Genomic DNA, 27,241 nt, shown 5'->3' with positions numbered 1-27,241 from the left:
ATGCCCAGCTAATTTTTTGTATTTTTAGTAGAGACGGGGTTTCACCATGTTGACCAGGATGGTCTCGATCTCTTGACCTCGTGATCCACCCGCCTCCGCCTCCCAAAGTGCTGGGATTACAGGCTTGAGCCACCGCGCCCGGCCGGACCTGTGCGTTTGATAACTCTAAGGTATAAACTTAAAGTGGACCATTTTTTAGATTCATGCCTTCTGAATGCTTCCACCTCTTTGGTTGAGATTTCTAGATTCCTTGATAAGGCAGAGCCTGATGAGCAGATGAATCTTAAAAAAAAAATTGGATGGGTTACCTGTCCCAGGCCAGAGAGGAATCCTGTAATAAGTTATTACAAACGTGTACCATGTGCTTTCAGCCTGGTCCAGAAGTGATGCCATGACAATGTCCCCGCTCCTAATGACCATACCTCCAGACCCATTTTTCAAATTCTTTAGCCATCAAAGCACATTCCTAAAGATCTTTGGGTTTTGTAGTGCAGGCTGCGGTAGGACTAGGTTTTTAGGCTTAGTAAATGTAATTATTAGGTCATAGTTATTGTTCATGCTCTCTAGGCAGGCACTGTAAAAACCCTGACAGGTTTAAAATTTTTTTTTTTTTTTGAGATGGAGTTTCACTCTTGTTGCCCAGGCCGGAGTGCAATGGCGCAGTCTCAGCTCACCACAACCTCCAACCTCCGCATCCTGGGTTCTAGCGATTCTCCTGCCTCAGCCTCCTGAGTAGTTGGGATTACAGGCATGTGCCACCACACCCAGCTAATTTTGTGTTTTTAGTAGAGACAGGGGTTTCTCCATGTTGGTCAGGCTGGTCTCGGAACTCCCAACCTCAGATGATCCGCCTACCTCAGCATCCCAAAGTGCTGGGATTACAGGCATGAGCCACCGTGCCTGGCCAAAATTTTTTAATTAAAATTTTAAATTATCATTCTCAAATAATGTTATCAAGAACCTAGATGTATTTCCTGTGTGATCTGAAGCAAGCACATTGTCACATTGGCTTTGGAGTTTCTGTTAAGTCTTTTTTTTTTTTTTTTTAAAGACGGGGTTTCACCATGTTGGTCAGGCTGCTCTTGAACTCCCAACCTCAGGTGATCCGCCCGCCTTGGCCTCCAAAGTGCTTGGATTACAGGCGTGAGCCACCACTCCTAGCCTCTGTTAAGTCTTAGTAGCTACAACAAGGTAAGTAGAAAGTAGAAGGTGCTTATGAAAGAGCGTTGAATTGTTAGGAAAGTGATTCTCAAGGTTGACTGCATGAATTTAGAGCAACTAAAAAGTACTAATTGTGAAGCCCTATTCTAGTATGGAAAAAATAAGCTTGATGGAAACTTTGGTATAAATCAAATGGTTATATCATATCCTGTTAACTTTATAGTCTTGAGTAATTAAAAAATGTTACTGCTATTGTGTATTCTGTGAATGTTTATTTTTTTTCCGTGAAAATTTATTAATGTCAACAGTGTGCTGATGAGTTGATAGTATCAATACTACAGAAAGATTAAGGGAGATGAGAACTGAAAAGAAGTGTCTAGATCTCACAATTAAAATAGACTGCAGTTTTGCATTTCAGATTCTGAGACAGTCATTGACTCATTCCTAATAACCCTGCTCGGAATCTCACTAGCATCAGAAAGATTGGAGATGTTTCAGCATCAGAGTTTTGGGATGCTTCTTGATAACGATCAGATAGTAGTTGTTTTGAAATGTCAAGAGCATTTCTGTGGTTCTTCATGTGGTCCTAATGGAAATGTTTTCTAAGTAATTTCTTGACAGTTACAGCATTTTGAGATACAGTGGGAAGGGCTTGTGATTTTGAAGCTAGAGGATCTGGGTTTGATTCCTAGCCCTGCTGTTTATTATCTGGGAAATCCAGTACTACACACTCTGGATGCTCTGGGGCAGTTTTCTTATCTATAAAATGGGCATATATCTACTTCATGGGGTGGTTATGCAGAGTCAATGAATGTGAAATGTTTAATAAACTGTGAAGTCTCATACAGATTTCCATTCATCATCGTCATTATTATTATTTTATTTAACTTTTGAAAAAATATGGAACATTTCATGAATTTGCCTGTCATCCTTGCGCAGAGGCCATGCTAATCTTTGAATTGTTACAGTTTTTTAGTATATGTGCTGCTGAAGCAAGCACTCCATTTATCATTATTATCCTCTATGAGAATTTTACTTTTTCCAGACTTGAGGGGAGGGAGATATTGCAGTATTTTAGTATCTTCTTTACAAATGGGTCTGTGAATGATGCACCTGTGCGTGTTGTTACATCTTTATAGTGGCTACCACAACTTCACATATTATTTAGTACTGTTATGTTTGTGAATGTCACAAACCCAAGTTAAACTGCCTGAAGCCAAAAAGGAAATTTATTGAAAGACATAGTTGAGGCTGGGTGTGGTGTCTCACTCCTACAAATCCCAGCACTTTGGGAGGCTGAGGTAAGAGAATTGCTTGCGCCCAGGAGTTCGAGAACCAGCCTGGGCAGCACAGTGAGACTTCGTCTCTACAAAAAATGCAAAAATTTAGCTAGGCATGATGGTGTGGCATTGTGGTCCCAGCTACTTGGGAGGCTGAGGTGAAACAATCACTTGAGCCCAGGAGGTCAAGGCTGCAGTGAGCTGTGATAGTGCCACTGCACTCCAGCCTCAGCAATAGAGCAAGACCCTGTCTCAAAGAAAATAAATATATAGTTGAAAAGATACAGATAATTAGGTTGATCCATTTGAGACTGATTTTTTTTTCTAGGCAGAAATAGTCAAATATTGACAATTTTATTTGGTTCAACCTAATATAAAATGGAGGCTCAAACTATGTCATGCCAATCTTGTTTTTCTTTCCATCTCCTGGCTCTGAGATGACTCCATTCTTTTTTTTTTTTTGAGACGGAGTTTCGCTCTTATTACCCAGGCTGGAGTGCAATGGCGCGATCTCGGCTCACCGCAACCACCGCCTCCTGGGTTCAGGCAATTCTCCTGCCTCAGCCTCCTGAGTAGCTGGGATTACAGGCACGCACCACCATGCCCAGCTAATTTTTTGTATTTTTAGTAGAGACGGGGTTTCACCATGTTGACTAGGATGGTCTCGATTTCTTGACCTCATGATCCACCCGCCTCGGCCTCCCAAAGTGCTGGGATTACAGGCTTGAGCCACCGCGCCCGGCCGACTCCATTCTTAAATATGTTCTCCTTTGATGTAAAGTGGCTGTCAGTGGCTCTGGAGCCACCTCCTCATGTCCACAGGGAAATAATAAGGGTTTTAATCTTAACTATTCCCAGCAAAAGTTTCAGTTGCATCTTAGGGGCTCTGCTTAGATCGTAAGCTCATTGGAGAATCAGTCAGTGAAACCAGGGTCATGATGTGTTCCCATGGCTTAGTCTTGGGCTATATACTCAGTCCTTGAGATCATGTACTAAGGGGTGGAGTCCAGAAAGAAACTGGGGTAAGGCTATTGGGAGAATGGCGAACAGATGCTGGGATGCAAAAATAACAGGTGTCCAGCATACCTTACCGGATAAAATTGATGGGCGATGTTATTCCCATTTTATATGTGAAGATGCACTTGAAAAAGCTACAGAAATTTCTTGAGCGGGTAGCTCTGGAATAACTTACAGAATTGAAAGGAGAAAAGCATTGGAAACACTATGATAAAAGGTGTGGTGATCTGTGCTCATGTGAACATGTTGCAACTTTAAGTTTAGAAGGAGAACAGGGGAAAGAAAGACTTTTAGAAGGTTTATCGGGATCCTAAAGTTTTCTTATTTGGAGCAGAACTTTGTGATAGGAAAGTTCTGGAAATTGAGCTGAGATCAGACTACAGGATCCCTTGAGTCCAGTGTAGTATTTCGTTTTTCTGGGAATCTTAGGCTCTTGCTCCTTTTCCAATTTACTTCACTCCAATGTTTATGTTCCTAAGACTTTGTCCCTTTTCCAAGCACTAGTCCTCAGCTATAAGGATGGGGTAGAGATAAAGAAGCTTTAAGAGTCTGGAGACAGGATAAGATGCTTCTGTGGAAACACAATACATCTTGGAACATATCTGAGCGTCCTTAGCACTTCACCTATGGACTTTTCCCGTAAATGGTAGAACAGGTATCCATAACGCCTTATTGGATTAATTCAGAAATGCCAGATACATGTATTCTTTGCTGATGCTAACTTTGTTGGTCTCTAACTGAAGTCTTATCTCTAATCACATTGGCTGAGAAAATGGAGACATTATCATTCCGAAAGTAGGATGGTTAGCTTTTACATTCGGGCACTTTTGATTTAGGAAAGCACTGAAAAGAAATGTAAGTCTTTTCTAGATAATGACAGACTAGACAATTTGAAATTTTACTTTTGGTCATTAGCCCTCAGATCATGCCTGACCCCCAGGTTATTGGAAACAGTGAGAAATGAATGAAAGGAGGAAATGTAATTATCATTCTGTGCATTGAATAGTTGAGCCACTATTACCATGGATACGATGGCGTGTTTATTGTCCAGATCTTGAGATCCAAGTTTGCAAGCAATACCCAAGGTCTCCTTTAAATTTATGTACTATCAGCCAATAACACATGAAGATTCCCAGTATTTCCTCACTGATCTACTGATTCACATTAGGTGACAGCGTAAGTACCTTTGAAGGTGTTGAGGAAACCTGAAAAAGAGGAAAAGGAAAGTAGGTACACTTCTGTATTGCTGGACATTCTTAGACTCCTATATAAAAATATACTGTCTTACAGTGTCAGTGATTTGCATGTCACTTTGGCCCCAGTGCTTTGGTTTTTATCTCATTAACGAAGAGAACATTTCCTGCGTAAAGGCTGAAAAAAATCAAAATCATTTATTTTTTGAGATAAGGTCTCACTTGATCACCCAGGGTGGAGTGCAGTGAGGTGAACACTGCAGCGTCCACTTCCTAGGCTGAAGCGATCCTCTTGGCTTAGCCCCTTCGAGTAGCTGGGACTACAGACACATATCACCACACACAGTTAATTTCTATATTTTTTGTAGAGATGGGGTTTCTTCATATTGCTCAGGCTGGTCTCAAACTCCTGAGCTCAATTGATCCTCCCGCCTCAGTGCCCCAAAGTGCTGGGATTATAGGCATTAGCCACCATGCCCCACCAGAATAATTTATTTTATCAGAAAATTCTTAAAGTTGAATTTAAGAATGGAAGCATTTTATCTGAAATATGGCAATCCTACCCACACTTTAGTCTCACTAGAAGGGAGGTGATACATGCTAGCATGTACTTCCACACTGGTTTAATTTTGATGTAGGGGAGGGTGTGGAGGATACTTTTTATTGCAAGAAACAGAAAACCCAACTCAAAATGGCCTACACAATAAAGGGTATTTCTTGGCTCATGTGAGTAAAAAATACTGAGGCAGAGTGGGGTTCAGGCGAGGTACAGTCAGGGCTCCAGTTCTCTTTTTTTTTTGTGTTTTTCTTGACCTTACTCCCCTCTAAGTTTCACCTTTGTGTTCAGTCTGGCTTCCCATATGATTGTGATATGGCTGCCAGGGCAAATGTGGCTACGTGTTTCCTTGATCCTGTCTAGGGGGAATTCAACTTTGAGAAGGTTTCAGTTATGTTCTCAAAAGTATTATTTCATCACAATAACTTACAGAATGTTATAATTTCTAAGGACCCTAGATAAAGTCAGCTAGCTCCCTAAACTTGGCATGTCATCAAAATCACCTGAGGAACTTTAAAAAGTATATAGATTCTTAAATCAAAATCCATCCTAGCTAAAGCAGGGATATAAAAATCTGTATTTTAAAAATATTTTATTTTATTTTATTTTATTTTACTTTCAGTTCTGGGATACATGTGCAGAATGTGCAGATTTGTTACATAGGTATACATGTGCCATGGTGGTTTGCTGCACCTATCAACCTGTCATCTGTTTTATTTTTTATTTTTAAATTTTTTTCAATTTTTATTTATTTATTATTATTCTTTTTAGTGACGGGGTCACCCTATGTTGCCCAGGCTGGAGTGCAGTGGCTGTTCACAGGTGCCGCCCCACTGCTGATCAGCACTGGAATACTATCAGCACTGGAGTTTTGACCTGCTCCGTTTCCTACCTGGGCCGGTTCACCCCTCCTTAGGCAAACTGGTGGTACCCCCGCTCCCAGGAGGTCACCATACTGATGCCCAACTTAGTGCAGACACCCTATTGGCATAGCGCACTGCAGCTGAGAACTCCTGGGCTCAAGCGACCCTCCCACCTCAGCCTCCCAAGTAGCTGGGACTACAGGCACACACCACCGTGTCCGGCGTCATCTAGGTTTTAAGCCTCACATACATTTGGTATTTCTCCTAATGCTCTCTCCCCTTGCCCCCCACCCCCTGACAGGCTCCAGTGTGTGATGTTCCCCTCCCTGTGTCCATCTGTTCTCATTGTTCAACTCCCACTTATGAGTGAAAACATGCGGTGTTTGGTTTTCTGTTCTTGTGCTAGTTTGCTGAGAACGATGGCTTCCAGCTTCATCCATGTCCTTGCAAAGGACATGAACTCATTCTTTTTAATAGTTGCATAGTATTCCATGGTGTATATGTGTCATAACCAACCCAAATGCCCATCAATGATAGACTAGATAAAGAAAATGTGGAAAATCTGTATTTTTAAGAGTTTCCAGGTGATTCTGAGGTCTGGACAAATTTTGGGAATGTCTGATCTATGTAACCCCTCTCATTTTTTGGTTTTGTGAACAGACTTAGGTATGAACTGACTTGCCACTGCAAATTTTTTCAGTGGCAGTTAAGTATACTCTGTTAAATCTCTTTCTTTTGGATGGGAATGCTACATTAACAAGGACAGGACTCTAAGTCTGAGGGTAATATGAAGGACTGTCCCATTCCTGGCCACCTCCTTTTTTGGCCAGCATGGCAGGTCCTGAAACCCTCCCTAAATGTCCCACTGTTTGTGTCTTAATGGTATGCTTTGCTCTTACCTTGGACAACTTTAAAGTCCCCCTTCCCCCAGACCCTCCCAAGGTCATTAGATTTATTGAGGTAAACAACTGTTGCAGGTCTTCTAATCTTTTCTCACCTAAGTCAGGAATTAATCTCAGAGCACTCCTGACATAGCCCACTAGCTTCTAGAGAAGCTGTTTGTTCTGCGCTTGGAATGGAAGTGTAGATAAACTTCATAGCTCATTTCCTTTGTATCCTAGCCTCAACCCTTTGTTGACCTCACTGGGACTTACAGTTCATTGATCCTACTGCCTCTTCACTGTCCCTCAAATCATCTATTAATTCCTCAATTTATATTTTATGGCCATGATTAACTTCACTTCCTTGCATATATACACCCGCAGCAGCTTGGCTTCTTTATCTGGCTCTGTTGTGCTTCGCAAGATCCTGATTCTGGTTAAATCCAATTCTCCACATCTGCAGCTCTGTAGCTAAACGTGGCAGGAGAAAAATACAAGTATACTGACTAGCCTTGCTTTACATTCATGAAGCTAATCTCAAGCTCAGGACTTGCTTCCTAGCTTGTCCAGTGCCTCTCCTGCTTCCTTGTATCTTCTCCTCTTTACTCAAACCTCTGATATCACCTGCTCAGCTGTAGAGTTAGCTTTTTAAAAAATGTGAAAATAGAAGCAACCAGAAGAGAACTCCATACATTTCTATAACTCTGCTATCATCATTTGAACTTCAGCTTATAGATTCTGTCTTTCCTCCTATTATTCTGGAATAATTTTCCATGTTTTTAAGTCCAACCACTTCATTCATGCTCTAGATCCCATTACCTCTCACCTCTCTGCAATTGTCCCCTCTGTCTTTTATGAAATCCTCTTTTTTCCACATTCCCTTCTAGCTATCACTCTGTTTTTTTCTGTTCCATTTTATAGTAAAATTCTTATACAGATGTGCCTATATCCACTGTAGTTACCTTTCTTCTTTTATTTTTATTTTTATAAAGACAGGGTTTCACTATGTTGGCTAGGCTGGTCTTGAACTCCCGACCTCAGGTGATCCACCTGCCTTGGCTTCCAAAGTGCATGGATTATACGCATGAGCCACCACACCTGGCCTGTAATTATCTTTCAAAATTTTCCTCAAATCCATGACATTTTCTTTAGCTCCTACCCTTGACAGATGATAGTTTTTTGGTTAAAGTCAGTCATGACCTCCATGCTGTTAAATCCGAAGATTCATTTTCAGCTCTGGTCTTATTTAATTGGTTAGCAGCATCAGACACAGTGTATGCTGACTTCCTCCTTCAAACACTTAATTAGATGTTCAAGAAATTGCATTCTCCTGGTTTCTTTTCTTCCTTGCTGGCTTTGCCTTGGTATCTCATGCTTGTTCCTGTCTATTTCCCCAACCTGTTTTCATCTCTAGTTATACTACCTCCTTGGTGGCCTCATCCTGTCTCATGGCCCTCTTTGAAGCAGGGGGTGGTTTCCCAACTCAGGGAGGCAGCATGGACTGTGGTGGAAAGAACATCAGATATCAGGTCAGGACATTCATGGGTCTTGTTCCTGAAGAAAGAAGGAAAAATGGGCATAAACAAAGAGTGCCCCAGGCTGCTGAAAAGGACCCAGGGCCACTTGTCCCTGGGGATAGTCTCTGTCATCTCAGTCCCCATACTTTTTTTTTGTTTTGCAATGGAGTCTCACTCTGTCACCCAGGCTGGAGTACAGTGGTGTGATCTTGGCTTACTGCAACCTCTGCCTCCCGAGTTCAAGCAATTCTCCTGCCTCAGCCTCCTGAGTAAGCTGGGATGACGGGTGCATGCAACCATGCCTGGCTAATTTTTGTATTTTTGTAGAGACGGGGATTTCACCATGCTGACCAGGCTGGTCTACAACTCCTGACCTCATTGTCCTCCTGCCTCAGCCTCCCAAAGTGCTGGGATTACAGGCATGAGCCCCTGTGCCTGACCTCAGTTCCTGTATTTTTGAGGACTCCATATGTACTTCTTTACCATGTACATGCTGACAACTTTCAAATTTATGAATCTAATTCAGACCACTACCCTAGTCTAGACCTACATATCCAACTGTTCATCTGAAATGCTCACCTGGCTGGCTAGTAGTAATCTCAGACTTAATATGTTCAAAATGGAATGCCTGATCTCCACTAACGCCCAAACCCGCTTTCCATGTGGAATTTATCATCTCCGCAAATGGCTTCTCCATCCTTGCTCAGGCCTCAAACTGTTTCCTACTTTGACTTTTCTTGTGTATTTCTATCCCACACAGAATTCCTTAGAAAATCCCATTGTCTTGATCTTCAAAATTAATCTAGAATCCGATTACTTGTCATCATCTTCACCTCTGCCATCGTGATTCAACAGCTACTCTCTTTTGCCTGGATGCTTGCAATAGCGTCCATACTGGTTTCCTTGCTCTAGCAACTTTTTTTAGAACATCAGTCAGATCACAGTAGTCCTCTGTTCAGAAGCTCTCATGGTTTCTGTCATACACAGGTTGGATTGCTCAAAAACACACTGAAATGGAGCTTGGAGTACAAGATATTTATTAAGATCAATGCCTGTGAAGGGAAAGGGAGGAAGCAGGATGGGCAGAAGAAGAAGTTGGACTCTGACAGCTCTTCATCAACCCAGAGGAGGCTCTGGAGCAAGACTTGTGTGTTAGAATGTCCTGTGTCAGGTTGAAATGGCCTTGCTTAGTCACTGGATGTGGCCTGTCTTGGGAAGGACATGGCCTTGGACAGGTGGCTTTCTATAGTTGAGGCAGACCCCAAAGGAGCTGATTGCAGGAAGAAAGTCCTTCCTCGAAGCTGGTCCTTCCCATAAGGGGAAGCTGCATGGCATGTCTCCGGGTGTACCACTGCTTCCCATCTCGTGAAGAGCCAAAGTTCAAGTCCTTACTATGATCTGCAAGCCCCTAACCATTTGGCCTTCACATCACCTCCCTGACCTCAGTTCCTTCTCCTCTCTCCATGCACAGTGCTCCAGGCAGTGACATCCTTGTTTTCCCTGACATGGTGAGCACCTTTGGGCCTTGGCACTTGCTCCCTCTTTTCCTGAATGCTCTCATCTCAGATGGTGCATGACTCACTTCCTTTCCTCTTACATGTCTTTGCTCATAAGTCACCCTCTCCGTGTGGCCTTCTCTGATTCTTTCCCAATCTCCTTCCTGATTTACTTTCTCCATTGCATTTACCACCATCTGACATAAGGTATGTAACTTAATTAGTTGTTTGCCTAGTTCCTTACTTATTGTCTTCCCTTCTCTGAGATACAAATGGCACAAGGGGAGGGATTTTCATCTCTTTTATTCATTGCTTTCCCTAGTGTCCAGAATAGGACTACATACATGAATATACATTGAATAAATGAATGGACAGATGCCACCATGGGTGCCAAGAAGGGGCATCTTTAGCTGATCACCATTCCCTGGTACTACCAGCCCTTAATTCCTTGAGGCCCCTGGAGGGAGGCCCCATCAGGGTACTGATGGAGAAAAGAGAAAATTGCTGTCTCTATCAAAGCAAGTGGCTTAGCAACGCTGTTTCTCTCTATTTGGCTCCCCTCTTTTCTCTACCCCAGTGCCTCCCACTCCCGCCCTGCTGGTGATTCCCAGTGCATTTGAGAGTAGCTGAATCCACATCCTTCTTTTTAACTTCCATCCCAGATACTTGGTTACCCTGTGAGAATTCCCCTGTACATACAGAATGGGTCATTCTGCTATTTTTAGTACAGATTTGATACAGTAGCTTTTACAAAAACATAAGTCAAAGTTTTTAGACTTCATGTTAGTGGACTGTCATTCTGTATTTAAACAGAACACAAAAGAAAGCTGTCTGAGACCCATGACAGTGAAAACAGCCTTGATTAAACAAAAGGCCCTCTTTGAAGAGGGGAGTGGTTTCTCCACTCAGGGAGGCAGCATGGTTTGTGGTAGAAAGAACATCACATGTCAAGTCAAGACATTCATGAGTCTTGTTCCTGATGAATGAAGGAAAAATGGGCACAACCAAAGAGGGCCCCCGACTGCTGAAAAGGACCCATGGCCACTTGTCTCCTGGGCATAGTCTCCCTCATCTCAGTCCCCTTTCTTCCTTCCTTCCTTCCTTCCTTCCTTCCTTCCTTCCTTCCTTCCTTCCTTCCTTCCTTCCTTCCTTCCTTCCTTCCTTCCCTTTCTTCTTTTCTTTTTCTTCTTTTTTTTTTTGAGACTGGGTCTAGCTATGTTGCCCAGGCTGGAGTGCAGTGGCTATTCATAGGCGATCCCACTATTGATCAGCACGGGAGTTCCGACCTGGGCCGGTTCACCCCTCCTTAGGCAACCTGGTGGTCCGCTGCTCCTGGGAGATCACATTATTGATGCCGAACTTAGTGCGGACACCCGATCGGCATAGCGCACTGCAGCCCAGAACTCCTGGGCTCAAGCGATCCTCCCACCTCAGCCTCCCGAGTAGTTGGGACTACAGCCGTGCGCCACCGCGCCGGCTCGGTCCCCATTCTTTTGAGGACTCCCTACCTAACAAATAGGTTGGAGGCAGGAGAATGATAGAGTTCCACACATGGATGAGTAGAGAAGTTGGGAAATAAGCCACAATAAAAACGACTAAATTATTTGAGTGCTTTCTATACCAGGCACTGGCCTAAGTACTTTGTAGGTATTAGTTTACCTACTTATGTAGTAACAGTAAAAATTTTATGGATAGGCCAGACGCGGTGGCTCAGGCCTGTAATCCTAGCATTTTGGGAGGCCGAGGTGGGTGGATCACCTGAGGTCAGGAGTTCAAGACCAGCCTGGCCATCATGGTGAAACCCCATCTTAAAAAAAAAAAATATATATATATATATATATATATATATAAATAAAAATTTTATGGATAAAGGACCAAGACAGTGACAGGTGAGTTAATTTGCCCAAAGCGATTCAGTTACTAAGTGGCAGAACCAATATTTGAACGCAGAACCCTTATTCTTACATGTTGTCACCATGGATAATTTGGAACAAGTGGAAGATAGTTCCTCTGTATGTAATCAAATGAAGCCTCATTTAATTTTTCATATTATGATCAAGTGACCTCATTTCAGAGGCTGGTACCATTGTGACCCAACTTTGGATATTTTTAAGCTGCTTTGGCAGTTCATTCATTCATTCAATATATGTTGCGACCGTATCATGCTCTAGTCCTGATGTAACCAGGCACTGCAGAGTATAGGGAGAGTCCTTCAACATACACCACATCCAAAACAGCTTACTGTTGAACAGAGTACATTTCCACTTCCTTCTAGAAGACTAGAAGGCTATACTTTTTAAGTACAGATTGATTTCTGCTGGGTTTTTCTTTTTCTTTTTTCTTTATTTTTAAAATTTATTTTAATTTTTTAATTTTTTTTTTTTTTTAAAGGCAGGATTTCACCATGTTGGCCAGGCTGGTCTTGAACTCCTGACCTCAGGTGATCCACCCGCCTCGGCCTCCCAAAGCGCTGAGATTACAGGCGTGAGCCACCCCGCCCGGCCTCCGCTGGGTTTTTCCTACGCTACTATTTCATTATCTGGGGACACTCTTTTTTTTCCTCTGTAATTATATGTCTTTTAATCCAAAGGACCCTTACCTAATCAGAGAGTTCAATTCTAACCTTCCATTAGGAACAGCAGTCATCTATAGATTTTCAGAGGTTGTTTAATATTGATGGAAAAATTCTCAAGATCTCTTATTTAAAGTCATTGAAGAAAAAAAAAAGAACAACCAAATGAGAGCTGAGTTTCTTTACTTCTCAGAGAAGGCTGCTCTTGTAGAGGTAGAGAAGACATTTCCTATGTGCTGGATGTGCTTAAAGATCTCTTGGCCTCAAACGATCTCTCACTATGGCCAAAGATCTCTGCTCTGTCATTGCTGAAGCCAGTTCTTCAGAGTAAGACATTGTTTCCTCCTGAAGCTCCTGTTACAATGTGGAAATGTTCACTCCTGTAGGGTAAAGTAGTTAGTTGAGTTATGAATGCACAGTAAATGTTTGTCAGAGTAAGGTTCAGAGAGAAGGAGACTCAAAGCTGTTATGTTTTGATTGTGATGAAAGAGAGAAAGTGCCAGAAGGTATGATATAGTCTTGAAAATAAGCCAACTTCCTTTTCTGGGGGGAAAAAAAGGTTGTGCTTTTTCTAAGAATGGCTTTATGGGGAATTTCAGCTGTGATCTATTAGGAGGGCCTCAAAGATAGAACTTACAAACTTCTAGTATGGCTGTCCTTCCTCTAGTTAGCAATAGAAATTGAGGTGTTATAATAAAAGAAAAAGTTGTCCTTAAAAGCAACAGTTGCAAGATTCTATCAACCATTCCTTGGGGATTCATCAGTGCCTGGTAAGTTTGAGAAGAGACTCTTGGATTTTAATGTACATGACAGTTGTAATTTATCTAGACCATAATGATTACTATTAATAGGGAATCCTATTATATTTATTTAAATTTATATTTATATTTAATAAAAAAAATTTTTAAATTTTATGCTTTAGAGATGGGGAGGTCTCACTATGTTGCCCAGGCTGGATTCAAACTCCTAGGCTCAAGCAACTCTCCTGCCACAGCCTCCTGAGTAGCTGGGACTAAGATGTGTGCAACTGTGCCCAGCTCTCTTTTTAAATTACTGTGTAATAAAAAAAGAATTTGCAAATAAATAAAGTTGAATATACATGTCTCAATCAATTGTTAAATGTTAGTTTTTATGTACCAAAATTCTGCATTTTTTTTCAAGGTCACTTCTGATATAAGAATTTACTTCTTCCCTAATATTTGGTGCAGTGATGTGTTGAAAGAATTTGCTAAGTAATCATTGAAGGCTAAGAGTCTACTGAAAAACAAAATTCATGGTTTAAAAATTGAACGTACTAACTGAAAGACAGTGAAAGTTAGATCCTTCTTGCTGTAAATAATTAAACTCAACAGTGCAGACGAGAGAACATGGCACCAAGAGGGCCTTGAGCTAAGAAGGATCATATTGTATTGAACACTTTCATTTCCCTGTAAGGGAAATCAAAAGGGTCTTTAATAGTTGTTGCTGATTGTGAATATGTGCAACAAAATCCCACTGTAATCCAGATTTATTTTTCAAGCATTTTGCTGTGATTGAAGGAAGGAGAAAGGGATAGGAAGAAGGATGGAGTTGTATTAAAGCTCTAGTTACTTCTTCCCTTTAGGAGGCCTAAGCGTGACTTGTCACAGTGACCTGGGACTTTGGTTCCTTCCAAGACCTTGCTGTTCTATGGGCACGTTGGAGGATCAAAGGCAATTGACTTTTTTTGGTCCTTGTTTTTGAAGAGAAGAAACTGTTCTGCTAACTGAGAACAAGAATGGCAAGAGTCATGTAGGGTGATTTCTGATTTTCTAACAGTGCTAGTTTTTTTTTTTTCACTGCCCCCCCTTTCCCTTTTGAGGTGGGGCCAAGTGATCGACTTCCATTTTTCTATCTGTAAAAAAGAGAATTGTCCTTTATGAAGTGCTTTATTTTATTTAAAAAATTAACATAGGCTAAAATTTCTGTGTATGTGTACAGTTCTGTAAATTTTAATCATGTACATATTTGTGTAGCGACAACCACAATCAGGATTAGAACAGTTCAGTCTCCCCCGCTAATTCCCTTGTGCTATTCCTTTGTAGTCACACCGTCCCAATAAAGTGTTTTTTAAGTTCTTTGTTTGAAAACTGACTTTCCCAGATGAATGTCTCCATTGCCTTTTATTTGTTCATTTTTATTTAAGAACTGTTCCTTGCTCATTTTTGAAGTAATTCAAAATGACACTCACTGTAAGGTTGCAAGACTGCCTTTCCTTTATTATAATGGAGAAAAAACTCTGGAAAAATGGCAGTTCTTTCAGTAGAGCCATATAAAAACAAAATTTCCCCAAACTTGGCTTTTGCTAGATTGGAATCCGTAAAGAAAACACACTTGAGAAATCTCTCTTGAAGAGGAGGACAGAGGTTTATTTTTTATTTAACGATTTAGCCCTTGACACCTGGGAAATGATTAGTTGATGTTTTCAAAGAAGATTAAGTCAGTGTGGTTAATTAACTGTGGTAATCAGGTGACTTAAATCAATTAACTCCTTGTTAACAATTTCCATCAATTTTGTAAATAAATGACTAAATCAGTAAATTGTACTCTTAAGATTAAAGGCTATTTTCTGATTTATTTTTTTGATGACAAATTAGAGAGAGTTTCCTTCTCATCTCATTCCCTCCCTGCCACTGTTACTCTTAATCATAAGCCAGTTTTAGTCTGAGAGGAGCATACCAGGGAAACTTTTAATATACGGTTTTAAGGGAAAGTCAGGCTTAAGGACACCTTTGCTCCTTCATCTCAGCACATTTGGAAAGAATGATTTAGGGAGAGCAGTTGTTGGGGTGTGTGTGGCAAGTAATCCTGAAATGCATTCTAGGATAAGCTTTTATTATTAAGTCACTTAATGTCTTGTTACATTTCTTTTTTCTAAGTTAAAACTAGATGAAGGCTATAATAAAATGAAACAGGGTTTGGCTTTTAGCTAAAAATAAACTTTAATGGATATCTTATGTGCTTCATTTAGAGGGAATTTCACAAAATATTGGGATATATTGATTGCATTCATATGTAAAGCTTGATTGCATTTAAAAAATACCATATAGCAGGGCACGGTGGTGGGTGCCTGCAGTCCCAGCTATTCGGGAGGCTGAGGCTGGAGGATCTCTTGAGTCCAGGAGTTCAGGGCTGTAGTGCGCTATGCCGATCGGGTGTCCACACTAAGTTCAGCATCAATATGGTGATCTCCCAGGAGCAGCGGACCACCAGGTTGCCTAAGGAGGCGTGAACCGGCCCAGGTCGGAAACGGAGCAGGTCAAAAGTCCCGTGCTGATCAGTAGTGGGAATGCGCCTGTGAATAGCCACTGTACTCCAGCCTGGGCAACATAGCAAGACCCCGTCTCTTAAAAAAAAAATAATTAAAATAAATAAATAAATAATACCATACAAATATACAACTAAAATGTTATTACTTTTTAGAATTTTTATAATTGAAAATTCTGTTCCCTGCTTATCTAACTTTGTCTTTGTCTCCAATAAAATATGAGCTGGAACATTATAAAACCATATCCTATACCCCTGAATATGCCATTGCGTATTTTCACAGTAGGATTTTCATGGTAGGACAGATAATATGGGGTTATTTATGGTTGCTTCAGGAAGGGATATTTGGCATCTTGAATAACTTTTGAGGAGTTAGTAAATATTTGTGTATTTGCAAAAAATTCCGTGCTATGCTCCCATTTTATAAAGAGAAAATTCCTAGGGCGTTCCTTAAGGTATTAAGGGTAGCCTACATTCTGAGACTGAGCTGAAGCCACAGTTGTAAATTTAAATCTCTGGCTGCCAAGCACAATTTTGGGCTCTTCCTATTCTTATAGTAGCCTCCTGGCCATACCCCACTACCCATTCCCAACTTCCCTAAGGGTCTCCAGTCTCAGCAGGATCTGCCCTGAACATAGTTAACCTGTGGCCAAACCCTTTCTGGTGTTGGGACAGAGTCTGGAATTGGAGCTCAGAGATTTTAGCTCGACTGCTTTCCAGACGTGTACCTCTGGGCCACTTGACCTCTTTGAGCTTCAGTTTCCTGGACTATACAATGGATGTTAGTAATTTATACCTTACAGATACCTCAAAATATTTAAAGAACATTGTGAACATGCAAGGTCCTGGCTCTTGGTGAGCATTCAGTAAACATTTGGCCCCACAGGGAACCTGATATTAAATCATTCATAGTTGACCAGTTCTTGGTTAGGTCATGCAGCAGAGCAGCCACCAGGCTGTGGTTTTTTTGAAATAAAGAAACCACTTGCCAAATTCTCTATCCATAGAAATTGCTGGGGAAAAATACAACTTTTTAAAGGAGATGAAACTACTAGACAAAAAAAGTCACCTGCCTTTCTTCCCCCAAAAACGTTTGGTTCTTCACCTCCCAGGTCTTGAAGGCACAGATCCAAATGTCAAGCTGCCAAGAAGTTCTAACTTTGGTGGACCTGGTGTTTCCATTATAGGTGTCCTGTGCATGCTTCATGTAAACTTGGTTTTATGCAGAGCTTGCTGATGATGTCTCTGTAACTCCGAGAACAGGAATGATGGAAGCATGGGTCTAAGTGGAGGTCAGATGTGTCCTCTGTGCAAGAAGGATTTGCCCTAGGAAGACTACACTTGAAGAGGAACACTTGATTTTGTGAGAGGTTTTAGGCAGAGCATGTAAGAATCACAGTCAATGAAGAGTTTTCTCTCTTGTAAGAGTTCCTCATTATTTCATGAAACTACAGGAAGGTCAAAGACTTGGTTAATAATTACAGTTAAAATGATCCCTAATGTATTTATTTCACACACATATATATTGAAAGCATATTTTGTCAGGAACTGGTAAGATGCATAGATGAATAAGACATGCAAATAAACAATTGTGCTACAGGGTGGGAGGTGCTATAATAGAAGTTTGGGGGAACAGGAAAGGCAGGGATGTAGTCAAGTAGGCCTGAGAGGACCAAGGGTCAAGGAAGACTGCACAGATTGCCATTTGAACTGAGTCTTAGGGGAGCTGGGAGAGTGGACTGTGGAGGATTTTGTATGTCAAGCTAAGAAGTTTAGTGCCTTTGAAGAAATGTAAGCTGGGAAGTACAATAATCAGACTTTCTTTTTGTAAAGAGAAAAAGAAACTTGCACAATGAGAAAAAGCAGATGAACTAGTTAAGTTAGAGGATTACTGGGATTATCTGGGTGACAGATGATGAGGGCAGAGCTAGATTTGTGCACCTGGAAGTGATGAGAAAAGGAGAGTCACCAGGGAACAAAGAGAAAGCGTTGTTCAATTTGTTGCTGTTTTTGATAACTTGTTTTATAAATATTATTTGTTTTATAAGTTGGTATGTTTGATTTATGGAAATATTAGACATGTCTTTTCTTTTTTTTTTTTTTGAGACAGAGTCTCACTCTGTCACCCAGACTGAAGTGCAGTGGCACGATCTGGGCTCACTGCAGCCCCCACCTCCTGGGTTCAAGAGATTCTCCTGCCTCAGCCTCCTGAGTAGCTGGGTTTACAGGTGTGTGCCACTAAGCCCGGCTAATTTTTGTATTTTTAGTAGGGATGGGGTTTCACCATGTTGGTCAGGCTGGTCACAAACTCCTGACCTCGTGGTCCACTTGCCTTGGCCTCCCAAAGCGCTGGGATTACAGGTGTGAACCACTGCGCTTGGCCTAGACGTGTCTTTTCAATGTATGTGTATGTTAATTACAACCATAAATATTCAATGATTTATTTTGGATTTTGCTATCTGAAAAAGTTCCAGCTTGTTGTCCACCTGGGCGTGGTGTATGACATTTTGTTAGGTTTAGTTCATTGATTCCTAGTTGGTTCAATGGAATCAACTTGGTTCAGTGGAATCAACTAGGGATCATCTCCCTCAGGGAACATTTGGAAACATGTAATAGCATTTTTTGATTGTCACAATGCCTGAGTATCACTGCCAGCATTTAGAGGGCAGAGGACAGGAATGCTAAACCATTGCAATACATAGGATAGTTCCATACTGCAAAGAGTTGTCCAGGCTCAAATGCCAATAGTACCTCTGTTGAGGGCCCATCTTGGTTGATAGGAGTGAGCAGCGGCAGGAAGGGATGATATTGGTAATAAGAGCTGTCATACACTGAAACTTACTATATGCTGAATATGGTCACCATAACTATAGCATTTCATTCTTATGACAGTCCAGGGAGGTGGATACCATTACTATCCCCTTTTTACTAATGAGTGAACTGAGGCAGAGTAGGATATTTAGCTCTGGGTCTCATATACTTAACTCTAATGCTCTGTTTTCCCACATGCTTTACTTTCTTGCTTCTGTAATTTTAATCGATAGTAAGAGGAAAAGGAGAACCACATTTGCTTTGTGCTTTTACAGTTTGTTAAATATCGGAATATGCCTCTTGGAAACATTTCTGCCGGTTTAGTAAAATATTGACAAGTTATCGCCTCCAAGTGTTTTTTAAAATACGGAAAATGTTTGAAATTTGTTTAAATTTAGGATGGCTTTGTAGATTGGAAGAAACTCTTATTTGATGGAGAAACAGTTGGTGCTCTATGAACGCCTGGGGAATTGAATTGATTCTATGGAGGCACTTAGTGGCTTTAGAGGGTGTCATAGATCTTGCAAATTTATTTGTATTTTTTTACTTCACATGACAGAGAATCTGCCTCAAGTACGATCGTTGTAATTTGAAGATGTGTCAGTGACATTGATGAATAATGTGGCTTTTTCTTGAATATGCCCTGCACTTCCCTGTTTCTGTGCCAGTTCTAGTTTGTTCCCTCTGTGAGGCATCCCCTCCCTTCAGATCCAACTATTTGTAGTTTAAATGCACCTTCCTCTGCAGGACCTTTCTTGATTGACACTGAATGTTATCTGAACCTCTCTTATAGCATGTCTCATTATGCCATGAGGTACAATCATTTGTGTGTATATTTCATCCCTTCCTCTAGAAGAGTATATTTTGGGGAGAGGCATAGAACAGGACCATCGATGCTAAGAGTCACGCCTACAGTGCCAGGCATAAACAGGCACTCAAGAAGTCTTCGTTTACTGGAAAGTCAAAAGAACAACATGTGTTATAGTAAAGCAACTCCATCACGTTGGGGAGGTAATAGGCATGCTCTACTCTGGGCTTCTGTCACAGAGAGGATTTTGTTTGGCTTGAACAAGACAAACATTTAATTCTCTCTTACATAAACAGCAGTAGAAGGATAGTTTGGTGCTTCCATGATACCATTAGAGACCCAGCCTCCAACATCCTCTGCTGGTGACTCCCATTCCTGGTGACCTCATTGTCCAAAATGGCTGCTATAGCCATAGCCATCCTTTCTCCATGCCAGGTAGTGGGATTGCAGGAAGAGAAAGAAGGAGATGCCTTCTCCATTTAAAGGAGACTTTCCGGAAGTCCCACACAACACTACTGCTTGCATTTGACCTCATCAATTAAGACTTGGTCCTATGATCACATTTAGTGGAAGTTTGGCAAATGCAGCTTTTTAGCTGAGCACATGGTTCACCTGAGTAACACCGGGCTCTGTTACTGAAGAGGGAGAGGGAAATGAATGTTACAATATACCACGACTGGTCCTGGCCACAGCTGGTCCGGTGACACTGGGCACCTTCTCTTCAGCTTTGAGTACTACATTTTGGGAGCAGCATGGAAAATTTGAACTTTATTTGGAAGAGAGAAACAAGAATGATGAGAAAACTGGAGATGTTTCTTTTGGAAAAGAGAAGAATAGAGGAACTAGCTAGCTCTCCAAATATTTGAGGAACTATTATATGAAGAAGGATAAAACTTATTCTGAATGACTCTGAAAGATAGGAAATCAATTGTAGGTATATAGTATGCACCAAAAGAAAGCTGGAATTTGACTTTAAAGTCACTTTTAACCTTTGACGTTATAGAGTACAAATGCATACCATATAGATGCATCCATAAGTTTATGCTTTTGAAGTGAAAATACTGCCTATTCTCTGGTTTCTTCATATTGGAATTCCCTTTACTCAAGGGTTGCTATGGTGACAATACCCTTAGCAGTCTGCATTTTGAAAAGCTTTGGACTTTTCCTTTTGTGAGATGTGGTCTCTATGTTTCCCCCATGTTTGGCCTTTTTCAAAATGTTATGAAGTCAGAAACAATTTCCAAGTTTATCAGAATGAAGTGAGGAGAATTTTAAAATCGTAGATACTAATAACAGGGGTTAGTAATTCTACATTGTATAACTCAGTGGTTCAATAAATATCATCAATATCAACTTATTTGGATTAAGATATCTACTTGTAGGCAACTGGTTAATGTTATTTAGTTAATCATGTATTTTTTATTATTACTAAACTTCTTAAACACTCTTGAAATATAATTGTTGAAAATTTCTTAAAAACACAGCCAATATCAACTAGAAAATTTAGTTAATTTATTTCCCTAAGTAGTGATATATTTTTGAAAGTATGTGGAATAGATGTGTGCCTGTAAATTTGCCTATCTTTGTGAGTTAAGTTTTATTTTTCTAGTTCAGTTTTACCTTGATTATGGAGATGTTGTTCTTTTGTGAATCTTAGACTTAAGAAATATTTAGGGGGGAAGAGAGTAAATTTCTGTATTAAATCAGATTTTGGGGGAATATGCCACATAATTAGGTTATTTTAATAGATTTTCAAACTGGGTTGCAGATGATGAATATAGAAGAGCTATATATATAAATTCTTATATAAGCAAAATATACATGAAGCAGAAAAAAAACTGTAGAATTCAGAGGGAGACAATATTTGGAGTTTAAAGGATCAGAAACCACTGGCCTAAAAATGGTAACAGTTATTAATTTTTATTAAACACTGCTGTGCCAGACCCATAATCCTCACTCTATCCTCAGATTAATGTTATGAGTAGGAGCTCTTATTATCTCCATTTGTAGATAAGGAAACTGAGGCACAGAAATTAAATGGCTGTCAGAGAGTTAGTAAGAGGTGGAGCAGTGGTTTGAACCCTGGGTATATGACTAGAGGGACTTTACCCTGGACAGTACTTGGCTTCTAAGCAGTCTTCGCATGCTCTTCCCCTTCCTTGCCCTACTGTAATATTATAGTAGTTTCCCAATAGTATGCTCCATCTGGCTATTCAGACTTTGTTTCTTAACCTTGTGTGGAAAAGCTGTTGACTTTTAGACATGCTGGGCAGAATGGAAGAAGGAAAATACAGACTGATATACTTGGAGAAATAATGATTTCATATGTAGCAATAGTTGACTCAATAGGGGGACAAATTTACTGAAACTTCTTGAGTGAATCCAGTGATGGTAAACAAACACGTGGCGACATGAGCACTCTATAAAGTGTGCCTTTTGGAATGCATTTTGTCTTTATTTTCTTTTCTATCCTTCTCTCTCTCCTCCCTTCCTCCGTCCCTTCCTCCCTCCCTCCCTCCCTCCGTTCCTTCCTTCTTTTTTCCTCCCTTCCTCCCTTCTTTCCTCCTTCCCTCCCTTGCTCCCTCTGTTCCTCCCTTTCTCTCTCTCTCTCTTTCTTTATCTCTCTCTCTCTCTCCTCCTCTACTCCCTCCCTCTCTCCTTCCCCACTCCCCTCCCCTTTTGTTCTCTTTCTTTTGCTGGAGGGCAGTGCAGTGGGATGATCTTAGCTCACTGCAGCTTCAAACTCCTGGGCTCAAGCAATCCTCCTACCTCAGCCTCCTGAATAGCTAGGACTACAGGTGTGCACCACCACGCCTGGTTAATTTGTTTTATTTTTGTAGATACTGGCTCTCACTATGTTGCCCAGGGTGGTCTCAAACTCCCGGGCTCAAGCGATCCCAGGCCTCAGCCTCCCAAAGTGTTGGGATTATAGGCATGAGCCATGACACTGACCTCAAGTCTGTTTCTTGGGGTAAGCCCGGTAACATTGGGCTCCCTCGTGTGCATATATGTAGATATACATGCATACATACACATATATTCCACTTTGGGTGGAATGGATGAATCTTTTGTTTCCAGTGGAAGGAGTTCTTTGAGTTACAAATAGTAGGATAAGAGCTTTCTGTTTACAACAGATCCCAAATGACAGTGTTTCATTAATCATGTTCAGGTGTTAATTGATTCTCTGGAGGCCTTGGGAGTCATTGCTTTTGCAATATTCCCTTAGGGCCTTTTTCTTCAGTTCAGATTAATCTGAAATACATTACACTGATCCAGAGATGTCACCAAATTCTCCTGAAAAGCCCTTTGACTGTATTTGAACTGGCCTGTGCTTTTATGGGAAAATGCTATCTCACTGTTGATGAGGTTTCTGGCATTAACAAAGATGGCCTTATAAATGGTACCACAACCTATGTGGTACGATGTTAGAAGCCCTGATAAGATACTCTGTTCCCCTACAATCTGCTCCATCAAGCTGGTGAGGAAGGTATTTAGGCATTAGGAATGCTTAAAATGCCACAATTAGAAAATTCATTCCGTAGAGGGCTTCTATTTTCTGCTGAAAGTGCAAATACCCGACGAAGGCTTTAAGAATCACTCAGACCTTCCTGTAAATAAGTTCACCTGGGAGCAGATTTTTGGGGTCTCGGTCACGAGCCATGAAAACTCTGGCCATGTTATGGGGATCTGAGGGAGAGAGAAGGAAAGGATTTTTAGACGGGTGGGGGAAGTCAGGCAGAGGTGGGGCCATTTAACTAGATAAGGCTCTAATCATCTCATTCCTGAACTATCAGAACAGCCTTTTAAGTTTAAGTTGCTTTTCCCTCTTTGTAACCTTACCCACCAAACTTTGTGAAGTGTTGAGTGCTTATAGTAAACAGAGTGAACATAACTCTTCCCAGGGAACACTGGCTAACTTTAGATTCTTGGTTTCTGGAAGGAGATGGGATCGTTGTATTGGCTTGCTTGAGGACAGCCAAACAGTTGTGGGCCAGAGGGCTTGTTTCCTGACAAGTGTTACTCTACCTTAAGAGCGCAAAAATAAATGGTCTACCAGAGCTTCAGTACCTGTTTGTTGGGTTGCATTTAGTGTGAGCATTTGCTCTGTGCAGTGGAGAATACTTTGGAGGGTGGTAAGGTCTCTTTGTTTCATTAATGGAAAAGCACAGGAGTGGGGTCATGGCAATGGGGTATTTCATTCTTTTTTTTGTGTGTGTGTGTGATGGAGTCTTGCTTTGTCACCCAGGCTGGAGTGTAATGGCCCATCTGAACTCACTGCAGCCTCTGCCTCCTGGTTTCAAGTGATTCTCCTGCCTCAGTCTCCTGAGTAACTGGGATTACAGGTGCACACCACCATGCCTGGCTAATTTTTGTTTTTGTATTTTCAGTAGAGACGGGGTTTTACCTTGTTGGCCAGGCTGGTGTTGAACTCCTGACCTCCAGTGATTCACCTGCCTCACTCTCCCAAAGTGCTGGAATTACAGGTGTGAGCCACTCACTGCACCCAGCCTTATTCCTTCTTTTGCAAGGGCTGCATGTCTAGGTATATGGAAATCTATTCTCATTCAGCCAGAAATAAGGTAACAAGATAATGAAGTTTTTGTTTGAATGAATTGGAGCGTCATTATCATATATTATTTTAGTCAAAGAATATTTTTTGCATTTGTTGTATTTTATATAAGAGAAAGTTTAGACAACTAGGATAGTGAATATTTTTAATGCTTTTTTTTGAGATGGAGTCTCACTCTGTCAGGTTGGAGTGCAATGGCGCTATCTCAGCTCACTGCAACCTCTGCCTCCTGGGTTCAAGAGATTCTCCCACTTCGGCCTCCTGAGTAGCTGGGATTACAGGCACACACCACCATGCCTGGCTAATTTTTTGTATTTTTATTTTTTATTTTTTTATTTTTATTATTATTTTTAAAGACGGGGTTTCACTGTGTTGGTCAGGCTGGTCTTGAACTCCCGACCTCAGGTGATCCACCCGCCTTGGCCTCCAAAGTGCTTGGATTACAGGCGTGAGCCACCACACCCAGCTTAATTTTTTGTATTTTTAGCAGGGACAGGTTTTCACCATGTTGATCAGGCTGGTCTTTAACTCCTGAACTCAAGTGATCCATCTGCCTCGGCCTCCCAAAGTGCTGGGATTACAGGAGTGATCCACCACACCTGGACTTTAATGCTTTTAGAAAAAATTTGAAATTAATTATCTTAAACCTGGGACCTGGAGAATCTCTGAACTTTCTTTTATTGAGACATGATTTCTCTCTGTTGTCTATGCTGATCACGAACTCCTGGCCTCCCAAAGTGCCGGGGTTACAGGCATGAGCTACTGTGCTGGCTAAACTTTTGAAATGGAAAACTTTTTAGCTTAGTTTCTGTTGATTAAGCCTGGATTTCTTTATGTCCTTAATTCTATGGCTTATGCCGAAGCATGAGTTGAGGTCAACAGGAATCCTTTTTATGATGATCGATAACTATGACCAAGTTTAATGTACAGTATAATGACTTAAGGTCCATTCTGGGAAAGCCTGTATATTTATCATCCATTTCTTTTTGGTGTCGTAATTACACAGCTGCAGTATTTCACATAAAACTCCAGAGGATCACCTGAAATATGAGTGATTTACAACAGACAAAATAATAAAAATGTTCATTGTAGGAAAATAGAAAAATATATAAACAAGAAAACAAACATCGGAAGTACATAAACAAGAAAATAGCAAATTGGGAGCAAGCTTGCTTTGGCTCTAGTTTGACCTGTGTTTCTTAGAATAAATCTTGATTTTTCACCCTTGCCCTTGACTGGGCCCGTGGAGGCAACCAGTAACACCTGTGCTTTCAGCGCTGCGGATCCTACCAAGCAAGGTGGCTTAGATTTTGAAAGTTTTCTCTCAGTCAGAAAGTAGGGAAACAACTTTTAGAATGTTAGAGTTAGCTGAGTGGTGGAAATCCCCTGGAAGGAACCACACGTCATGGATGGGCGGCTATGCTTCAGGCATTGTGCCAGAGGTTTACAGGCACCTCTTGAATCTTCACCATAACCTGATTTTGCAGGTCAGAAATTTTGTAGGTAAGAAAACTACGTACTGTATCAGTTTAAATTCAAGTTCATCAAGCTAAGCCAGTTCAGTAACAAATATTTACTGAGTGAAGGTTCAGTGGTAAATGAGACACAGTTCCTGCCCTCATGGAACTTAATAGGGACAGTCAGTGCTTTGCCAGAGCTGAAAGCCATGCATCCCTTGGCCCTCTGGCTACTGTTTTTTCCATTGTTATTCTTCTTATTTTAGCCATTCTTACTGAATTTCATTTAAATCTTACTTAATTAGTACGATGCTTATGGATCTATATTCTGCATGTTAGTTCATTCATGCTAATCTAGGACTGAAACTGTAGGTACCCAACACCCAGAATTGAGATGGCCTCTGAAAACTCTATGCTTGGCTAACTCTGTAATATCATTTTATTTTATTTTATTGCCTTTTTAAAAAGTATAATACAAACAGAACTCCAGTAAGCAAATGGCTTTACTTACTTTTGTGTCAGTTAGTAGAGATTTTATTGTATGTACTTTCTGGTACAGTTTATTACTGAAACCATACTTTTTTTGGCATTAAGTTTCTAAGATTTTATATTTACAATAGTGACAAAGGTTTTTACTATATTTAAAACACAGATTAGGCAAAATCTTAGGAAATATACTCTGCTTTTTTTCTTTGTTTCTGACAGTCATTGCAGATAAACTTGTAATTTTATTCATGTTGGTGTTAATATTGGGACATTATAAATTCACCATGTCTGGGTAGAAACCTGAACACCACCTTATTACACGTGGGTATCAGTTGGTGAAAATGTAATATTGTTGATTCCATGTCAACAAGCTATTGAATTGTTTCAGGTCATCACAATCACATTATAAGTTGAAGTGATGACATTTACAGAGCCTGAACGTGATTTGGAGACCTACTAATGTATTTGAGCCCAGGCATAACAAACCAAGGGACTCCCTGTGCAAAGACAACATGCTGGTGAGGCATGTTCTGAAGTTCTTTTGCTCAGTCTGTTAAAAGCAATGCAGTAGGGGAGACACAGGAAATTTAGTGTCATTCCACCATGAGAGTATTTGCAAATATAATAGTTCCTGCTTTATAGATTTACAAGGCAATGATTCAGCATTACGTTTGTCTCTGTATAGGGAAATTAAAATCATGATTATGCTACATTAGCAAATTGCTTATAATACAAATTGCAATTTTTGATTGTAGGATAAGATGTGCCCTTGTAGCCCTTCCTTCCCTCCTTCCTTCCTTCCCTCCTTCCTTCCATCCTTCCTTCTTTCCTTCCTTCCTTTCAGATCTCTTTATCATCTTTTGGACATCATGTTGGTTTCACACATATATTCTAACACATCATATATGGTTCATTTATTGAGTGTAGGCTGGGTATTAGGAGGTTCTGTAACAGGCCCTGGGAATACAGAGGTCGCTTAGTCTCATCTGTTCTTCTGTTCTTTATATTTCATATATCCAGGTCATGGCAGGAGAATTTTAAACTTTACTTTCCAAGGCATAACTTGTCACTAAAGGGGAAAAGTACAAAAAATATTGTGTAAAACAGCAGCAAAACCAATTTTTTAAAAAGGAATGACATATTACATTTTTATTAAAAATATTGACTTCAGCTTACTAGATGATTAATTATCAGTACTTATTGCCCAAGAAAAGGCTTTTTAACTTATTGTTGGAAATCTTTTGGCACTCTTGCTGCACAATATTTCTTTTTTTTTTTTTTTTTTTTT

The 27,241-nt window shown here is 40.6% G+C and overlaps 1 protein-coding gene and 1 non-coding gene across 5 annotated transcripts in view; one reads left to right on the top strand and one right to left on the bottom strand.

Annotated features, from left to right (window-relative positions):
• LRP2 (LDL receptor related protein 2) overlaps window positions 1-27,241 on the top strand; it is a 224,340-nt gene that overhangs the window by 4,586 nt on the left and 192,513 nt on the right. The window lies entirely within an intron of this gene.
• Window positions 2,056-2,161, bottom strand: LOC119469324. The gene has a single exon (XR_005198120.1). It is a non-coding gene; the product is annotated as a U6 spliceosomal RNA (small nuclear RNA).

The sequence above is a fragment of the Cebus imitator genome, unplaced genomic scaffold (genome assembly GCF_001604975.1).
Source record: "Cebus imitator isolate Cc_AM_T3 unplaced genomic scaffold, Cebus_imitator-1.0 Scaffold628, whole genome shotgun sequence".
In the NCBI taxonomy this organism is placed as follows: domain Eukaryota; kingdom Metazoa; phylum Chordata; class Mammalia; order Primates; family Cebidae; genus Cebus; species Cebus imitator.
This window is presented reverse-complemented; position numbering and strand designations above follow the sequence as displayed.